The 8,581-nt window shown below is 38.4% G+C and overlaps 1 non-coding gene across 1 annotated transcript; it reads left to right on the forward strand.

Moving 5' to 3' along the window:
• The first annotated feature begins 7,398 nt into the window (after positions 1-7,398).
• On the forward strand, positions 7,399-7,472 carry Trnaa-ugc (transfer RNA alanine (anticodon UGC)). The gene has a single exon. It is a non-coding gene; the product is annotated as a tRNA-Ala (tRNA).
• The last annotated feature ends 1,109 nt before the right edge of the window (positions 7,473-8,581 follow it).

Consider the following 8,581-nt stretch of genomic DNA (forward strand, 5'->3'; position numbering starts at 1 on the left):
CACTTCTATTGCATTATTGCCATAAACTAGTGCTTCCTTGGACTTTTCTGCAAATTCACCTCCCACTGAGACTGGTTCTACTGCTGACTCTGATTTTGGCTCTCCCATCTTTTCTACATTATTTCCCTTAAAACCATCTTCCTCTTCCATACAAAATAGATTATTTAACCCTATATCACCTATGTCAATCACTTTGTTACTTCTAAACCTTCCTCCTTTCCTTCTGTACTGCTTTCCATTTCTTATTTATACTTGAATTTAAATTCATCTGCATGATTTGAGCCCTGTTTCCCATTCTCTCATACCTCCTTTGATTTTCATAGCCTTGTGTCCTTTTTCATGCCCAGTCAGATTGCCAATCCAGGACCTGAGACGTGCCGATAACAAGATATTTTAAACTTATCTCCCACATTTGCGGTCCATGGTGATTTTGACTCTGAGATTTCCACTCTCTTTCGTGATTTCACATATTCCCACCTCGGAAGTTTCCCTTTGAAAATTATTCCCATTCTGCCTATTAAAATTATTATTTCTTTACTTTCTCAGACGTTAAGTCTGGTTAAAAATGGAAAGTGATGCGGACCTTGATCAAGCGTCACTTCATTTTAACTGTATGGTATGTGTTATATTGCATTTAGGAACTTTTGGGTAATTGAACATGTATCAGTAATTACAGATTTCTGTAGTTGTATATATAAGTTTGGATGTAGCTGTATTGCATTGATGTACTGGTGGATATTGTGTGGTATGACTCCTGTAGTTGATAGTATAATTGGTATCATGTCAACTTTATCCTGATGCCACATGTCCTTGACTTCATCAGCCAGTTGGATGTATTTTTCAATTTTTTCTCCTGTTTTCTTTTGTATATTTGTTGTATTGGGTATGGATATTTCGATTAGTTGTGTTAATTTCTTCTTTTTATTGGTGAGTATGATGTCAGGTTTGTTATGTGGTGTTGTTTTATCTGTTATAATGGTTCTGTTCCAGTATAATTTGTATTCATCGTTCTCCAGTACATTTTGTGGTGCATACTTGTATGTGGGAACATGTTGTTTTATAAGTTTATGTTGTAAGGCAAGCTGTTGATGTATTATTTTTGCTACATTGTCATGTCTTCTGGGGTATTCTGTATTTGCTAGTATTGTACATCCACTTGTGATGTGATCTACTGTTTCTATTTGTTGTTTGCAAAGTCTGCATTTATCTGTTGTGGTATTGGGATATTATTATTATTATTATTATTATTATTATTATTATTATTATTATTATTATTATTATTACTCTGGTTCTGTCCATGAAAATCACTGTCCTGCACCTGTAGATATCCACCACCCTTCCAATTACTGTAATTCTGTTGTGGCTTGCATTTTAATGCCTGCTCCTGTTTTTCAATGAAATCTAAAAACTTGTTGATGGACTTGTCTGTGTACCAAATTTAACTGCTAGTATTCTCATAATCTTCCCTTAAGAGGTGTTATCTCTGTTAAGGTACCCAGTGGCCTATTTACATGAACTAGTTTTTTTGATTTCTCACACACAAAATTCCCAAATGAATAAACATCCAATTTGATAACTCAGGTCATTCAAGAATTCATTCTGTAGTTGGGTTGGTATGATCCCACTCCAAAATTTACTCAAGATCACTTTCTCAACTGCCTGATAATTAGTAAAAATACTACTCATAAGATTCACCTAGGACTGTGCTTCCCTTTCAAAGAGCTTTTCTCAATTTTGATCTTTGCATCATCTGACATACTTGTCATGAATCCATCCCCACATGCTGCAGTAAAGTTCATTAGATGATATTTACCATCACTAGCGAAATACTTGGCATTACATACTCCACCACATGGTACATTTATTATATTTGTAATTTGACTTGTTGCCACAGCATCCAATTTCAAACCTATTTCTTTAATCTGATGTTCATATTGCTCTCCATCTACTTTAAAATTGAGTGACCATGTTTTTAAGTTCAGCAACTCTCCCAGATAAATTGTTGAAAGCATTACAAGTTGTTGTCTTAAGCTTGTTCTGCCTTTGTATGCAGAACCCCACACTGCCACCCAGTTGATTCGGCAATTTTCCTATTCTCATATCTACTGAATTATCTGTTGATTCCACTTTGCTCTGTATGCACCCATTTCATTTGAAAGTCTTCACATTTCTGTTTGTACGCTAGTTAGTTTTCCTCCATCATATCACCTACCTCTGAGCTAAGTTTTCCTAGCTTGCCTTTTAATTCAGACTGTCCCTTCCCTACCTCCACCTTGACATCATTGATGCAAGCAGTCATATAGGTTCTTACATTTGAAATACTAGCATTTGAGTTATTCATTTCTGTTTCTACATTTGAAAGATTTTGAATTTTAAGTCCATCAATGCTTGCTTCAACCATGACATCGTGTTTTCCCCAATTATATTTTCCCTATCAGATTTTCAACTTTCTGGTACACTTGCAGTCTCCAATCCACACAATCTCGGTGAATCTCTAATCATTACAATCTCCAGTTCCAATGTCAGCCCTGCAATGTCACTCATAGTTACAGTATTGGCATCAGTACTTAACATATCTGTTGCTGTGATGCTGCAGTGGCCGTAAGTAGAAATGCCGACGTTACTTCAGTCACCTTGGATGCTGGAGCTGGAGCTGATGCCAATTTCTGCACTGCTATCGACATACCAACTGCTGGATGCAGTGCACCCTTACACACCATAACTGCAGTCCATTTGCTTCCTTCTTCTTACCTGCCTTGTGCCACTCTTTTCCCTTTCTAATTTTTGATAGACTTCATATGCACATGAGTTGCTGTGACTCCTTCTTCGAGACCCCATGCAATACCGCTTGTCATGTAGTGGCTTCTGGACCTAGATCACTACAGTATGAATCTCATTTGCAGTTGCAATTGGAGAAAATTATTTTTGATGAAACATGGATTCAAAATCATTCAGACAATCCTGGGTGAGAAATCTCATTAATGACTTAATAGTGAAAAGGGTAACTAACTGTTTGTAAAGCTCAACTCAATGATACGTCTCAGCTGCTGCGTTTTAACTAACTTCCACATCACACAAATATCTTCAGAGTCCCATTAATTGTTAAAGTGTCTAGTGTGACCACATGCCACCCAAGTTCATCCATCACTTGAAAACTGTTCTTACGACTCCTCGAACTTAACTGCTTCTTCGCTTGCGTAACATGAACTCCCTTTTCTCACCATCCGCTGACTACCAGGTGGCAACTGGACACCCTACCAGTACTGCTCAGTGCCAATAAGATGCACAACCACATATAGGCTACTTTCTGTTTCCTTTCCCACTTACAGTCTCTTTTAAATCCCTAGCTCAGTAAAATGGACTACTGTGCTTTGCCTGATACTATTACAATCAAAAATATAAAAGTTCAGTTCTTTCTGGTTCAGACAGCACCAAACAACATATTTTACATACATAAAATTTCACATAAATAATTAATAGTGTACTTCTGCATAGTGTGGTATTAAAGAAATATTTAAATACTAGAATACATGGATGACTGATGACAGCATCATGCTGGATTCACTGATAGCATTCATGTGGAGGACATGATGATCTGACCCTGGTATGCACCAAGTCTGTTATAGCTTGATATTAGATTGATTCTGGCTGTGCAATTTTCATTAGTGATAGCTTGAGTGCAAGGCTGCAGTCTAATACAATGTCTGTCAAGATCACACATAGTGCTTATTTGTGATTAAACTTTATGTGATTCTCAATTGATTTGCTTGCATTCAAAAGCTAACTTGTGTATTATTAGAGATATCAGAAATATCAGGACTTCAATAGAAGTGGCATGACTGCTTGGTAATTTGGTGCACTCCCGCGAAGATGGAAAAAATCAAGATCCGAGCAATGATTAAGTACTTCATAAAGAAAGGTATGAAAGCAAAGGACATTCATGTTGGTTTCTGGAATACACTAGGGGATTCTGCTCCACCATATTCAACTGTTGCCAAAAGGACAAATGGGTTGGGTTGGGTTGGGTTGGGTTGGGGAAGGAGACCAGACAGCGAGGTCATCGGTCTTATCGGATTAGGGAAGGATGGGGAAGGAAGTTGGCCATGCCCTTTCAAAGGAACCATCTCGGCATTTGCCTGGAGCGATTTAGGGAAATCACGGAAAACCTAAATCAGGATAGCTGGACGCGGGGTTGAACCGTCGTCCTCCCGAATGCGAGTCCAGTGTCTAACCACTGCGCCACCTAACTCAGTAAACGACAAATGAATTTAAATTTGGTCAGGAGAGCTTAGATGATGACCCACGCAGTGGTTGGCCAAGATGTGTCAGTACTCCAGAAATCATTGCAAAAGTGCACAAAATGATCATGGGGGATCATGGATTGAAAGTGCGTGAAATTGCTCACACTTGCCAGATGTTATCTCGAAGGGTATATCACATTTTAACTGAAGAATTAGAAATGAAAAAATTATCTGCAAGATGAGTGGTGCAGCTCTTGATGCTGGACAAAAACGCATGAGAATGGACATTCGGAACAATATTTGGCCCATTTTAGGAGAAACTCATTTTTGAGATGGGATCAAGGCACTGGAACATCATTGGACCAAGTGCATTAATCCACAAGGAAACTACACTGAAAAACAAAAAAAAAGTTTCAGTGATGTAAGTACTTTTTTCCTACTTGATTCTGAGAACTTTTCAAGCCACTCCCGTAATACTTTGATATTCCTTCACTTTTAGAAGTAACAGGCGTCTCAGTTTGTAGCACTGTCCAAGTATTCTGTCCACCACAGTTCCTTTAATGAGCATAGAATTTTCTGCCTGGTACCTGTGCTGACCAGTCCTTTGTATGAACTCACTAATGGCTGCTGGGTTAGGAATTCCCCATTACTGCTCAAGTTGGTGGTCGGACTGCTGCCGCTGCGGCTGAACAATACTTTCATGCTCTCAGTATTTTAAAATCTTAATTTAGCTGGCTGGGCCTTCTCCAGCATGTGTGTTATGTTACACGTGTAAAACTACTTTCATCTGGGCAAAGCAATGGTTTCTTTGATTCCTCTGGGAGAAGGCTCATCAAATTTTAACACATAAAATTGTAGTTCACTTTATCACATAAATGAATAAAATATTTACTTAACTTTGACACAATTCTTTGCCATAGGAGTACTAGGTAATTTAGAACTTTCATGGACTAGCAAAGCATCACTTCAGGGACTAATTAACAAGCTATTTCTTCAGGTACAATGTTCAACATTAACAACAAGTTCATCTGAAACTTTAGCAACTTGGTCCTGTACTATGATGTTGATTACTATAGCTGAGATCTTGAACTGGGCTGAGCTCTTGCATGCTTAACACTATTCTAACCTAAATGTGAGGGTACTGCTGCTGCTGAGAGGGAGGCATCGTCTTCTGGAACGCTGCTCACACGTCGTTGCCGACTGCAGCAAGTCCTTGCTAATGTCTGAGGTACCAATTCATGCAGATGACTTTGGCATGGCACAACAATCTCTGGATGATACCACTGTAACTATGGGCAATAATGAAAAGAAAACCTGAACATAAGGCTGCAGAAAAATTAGTTTCTTTTACCAAGTAGCTTCCTCAAAATTGAAAGAGAGAGCCTGCATAGTGGAGAACAAGCACAAATCTCAAAACAGTGGTTTTTAATTTTTATGTGAAAAGTAAAAATTTTACTGGGAAACTAACTACAGAGGTAGCTTTACTTCACCTATATAAAATAGTTTTGTTAGGCACATTGAATAACTTCAAATTCATGAAAACAGCAGCGCACCTTGTGTCGTTTCAGTGTGCCACTCATGGCTACAAATGGATTTGGCACAGTTCACAAAGTGATGTGACTCTGCCATCCCACGTCTGTGTGAATTGCTTCATTTGTCAACGCGGAGGTGGCATGAAACTGTGCCTCGTCCCTGCCAAACATCTGCACCATGCCATTTCCGCGTGAACTGTGCCTATGGGTGGGACTACTTGGGTTTATTAATCTGAAGAAGTAAATTTCTTTAGGTGAAAAAATTTCACTATGTTCTTTTAATTTTTCATTAACTTGCTTATATGCTTCTGTGGTTAAATCTTTACTGACCATGATAGTATTTTTGTCACAAAAAATTTTCTTTTGTTGCAACATATTCAGTTTCACTTATTACAACTGGTGAACTTCTCTTATCCACTTTTGTGACAACTGAAGATGTGCAGAAAAATGGGCTAACCCTCAAATGTATAAATTTGGATGTAACTGCTGCCATCTCTTGCTGGGTATGGGAACTATCAAAATTTATATTGGTCTAATCCCTAAATATCACACTTGGATGTAATGCAACAACGAGAATTTCTTGAATTTCACTAGATATGATGTCTGTAATGTCAAAATCGAGCTAATATTCCACTACACTCCAGCTTGCCTCTAACAGAAAGAAGCTGAACAGCTGAGTAGCAGGATAGACAATGCTGCACTAAATTATAAACAAACAACAGTTAATTAAGTGCAATTTGAACATGGTTGGGGGCAGAGTTAGATTATATTGGAATTAATGAAAGTGTAAACACAAAATATAAGCCTTGTGTAATATGTTATATTAATCACTTTAGGAACTAAGTTTAGAATGTTTGAAGTATTGGCACATTCAGTACACAATACAAATAGTGAACATGGCAAATACAGAAATAAGAAACATTGACAAAAGTGTGAAAATCAGTGGAGATTATCAAAAGAGGAAGCATAATCCACAGAATTGGCACCAAGAAATTGAGGAGAAGAAGAAGCTAAACAGTGGTAAAGAGTACAGTAATTATAAGGGTGTGTTGAAAAAGGTAAAATTACAAGGTTCAGATTCTGCCTGTGTGAGAAAATGCTTCAATAATGTACCTGCAGGCACAGGAGAGAAGTTATTTAATGATTTCTGGAATCTACGTAACAACAATCTTCATAATTCCTATATATTTGTAATTGTGAATATGAATCCTGTCAAATGGAGGTACACTGATCCAGAGAGAAGAAGGCAGCAGACTCCTAACACTTATAAGGTTACTGTAGGTGAGGCAGATGATTAGATTCATAAGAAAGCAGGACTAACTGAAAACCTCAGCTGCCGACAGGTGTTGTTGATATACCTCAATGTGGACAGCTGAAAATATGTGCCCTGACCGGGATTCGAGCCCGGCTAGTTAAAGGCTACCCAGCCATTGACCTTCGTCTGTGCGAATGCGCACAGGTTGCCCAACCTCTTACAGGAATTGCCAAAGCGTGCGCGAGTAATGAGTGAGTGGGCAAATGTCTATAAGGTACAATACATATGTAGAATTGTGGACAGTTGGGAATGTGAGTCTCACGGGAAGCGTGGAAGGGGTAAGTCCCTGCAGTCGCGCTATTCACCTGTGTCCTCGGTGGCTCAGATGGATAGAGTGTCTGCCATGCAAGCAGGAGATCCTGGGTTCGAATCCCGGTCGGGGCACACATTTTCAGCTGTCCACATCGAGGTATATCAACAACACCTGTCAGCAGCTGAGGTTTTCAGTTAGTCATCATTTATTCCAGGGAAAAGCTGCACGGTCATCAACAGTAACTGTTCTTTCGAGAACAAGTTACTGTCTTCGTGTATATCATAAGAAAGCTTTCCTAGCAATATTTGGTATAAGCAATACATGTCTACCCCATGTGACTCAATGAAAGAAAACACTTGGAACTCCTGTGGTAAGTTTGTGTGTTTTATTACGCAACACAACACTAGACATACATTCTACATCTACATATACATGGTTACTCTGCAGTTCACACTTAAGTGCCTGGCAGAGGGTTCATCAAACCATTTTCATATTACTTCTCTACCATTCCACTCTCAAATGGAGCGTGGGAAAAAGGAACACCTAAATCTTTCTGTTCGAGCTCTGATTTCACTTACTTTATTATGATGATCGTTTCTCCCGACATAGGTAGGTGTCATCAAAATATTTTCACATTCAGAAGAGGAAGTTGGTGATTGAAATTTCATAAATATATCTCGCTGCAAAGAAAACTGCCTTTGTTTCAGTGACTGCCACCTCAACTCGCGTATCATATCAGTGACACTCTCAACCCTATTGCATGATACAAAACAATGGCAGATTTATGTGCAACATGACATTAAAACCTAAACATTTTATTTATGGTGGATAAGCATGGGAGACATAACAAAATAAATGGAGCAAGGAGGACCAGGAATTTGTATGGGCTCATGTAAATAGTTTCCCTATGCATTCAAGTCACTATTCTAGGGAAAAGAAGCCCAACATGATGTATTTGTGTACAGATCTAAATATTAGCATGATGTACAGTCTTTATCAAGTTAAGTGCAAATACTGCAACAAGGAACCTCGTAGCATTGGCATGTATCATAAAATATTTTATTAGTTTTTCAAAATTTGTTTTGCAAAACCACATAGTGACATCAGTCAAGTTTGTGATCACCTTAAGAAGCAAATTTCATCTGAGAAAGATGCTCAGAAAAAGAAGGAACTAAAAGCAAAACTAAACTTTCATGTTAAATAGGCTAGTACTGCCTATGAAAGTCTCGAAACTGATTCA

This window comes from Schistocerca serialis, chromosome 3 (genome assembly GCF_023864345.2).
Source record: "Schistocerca serialis cubense isolate TAMUIC-IGC-003099 chromosome 3, iqSchSeri2.2, whole genome shotgun sequence".
Classification (NCBI taxonomy): domain Eukaryota; kingdom Metazoa; phylum Arthropoda; class Insecta; order Orthoptera; family Acrididae; genus Schistocerca; species Schistocerca serialis.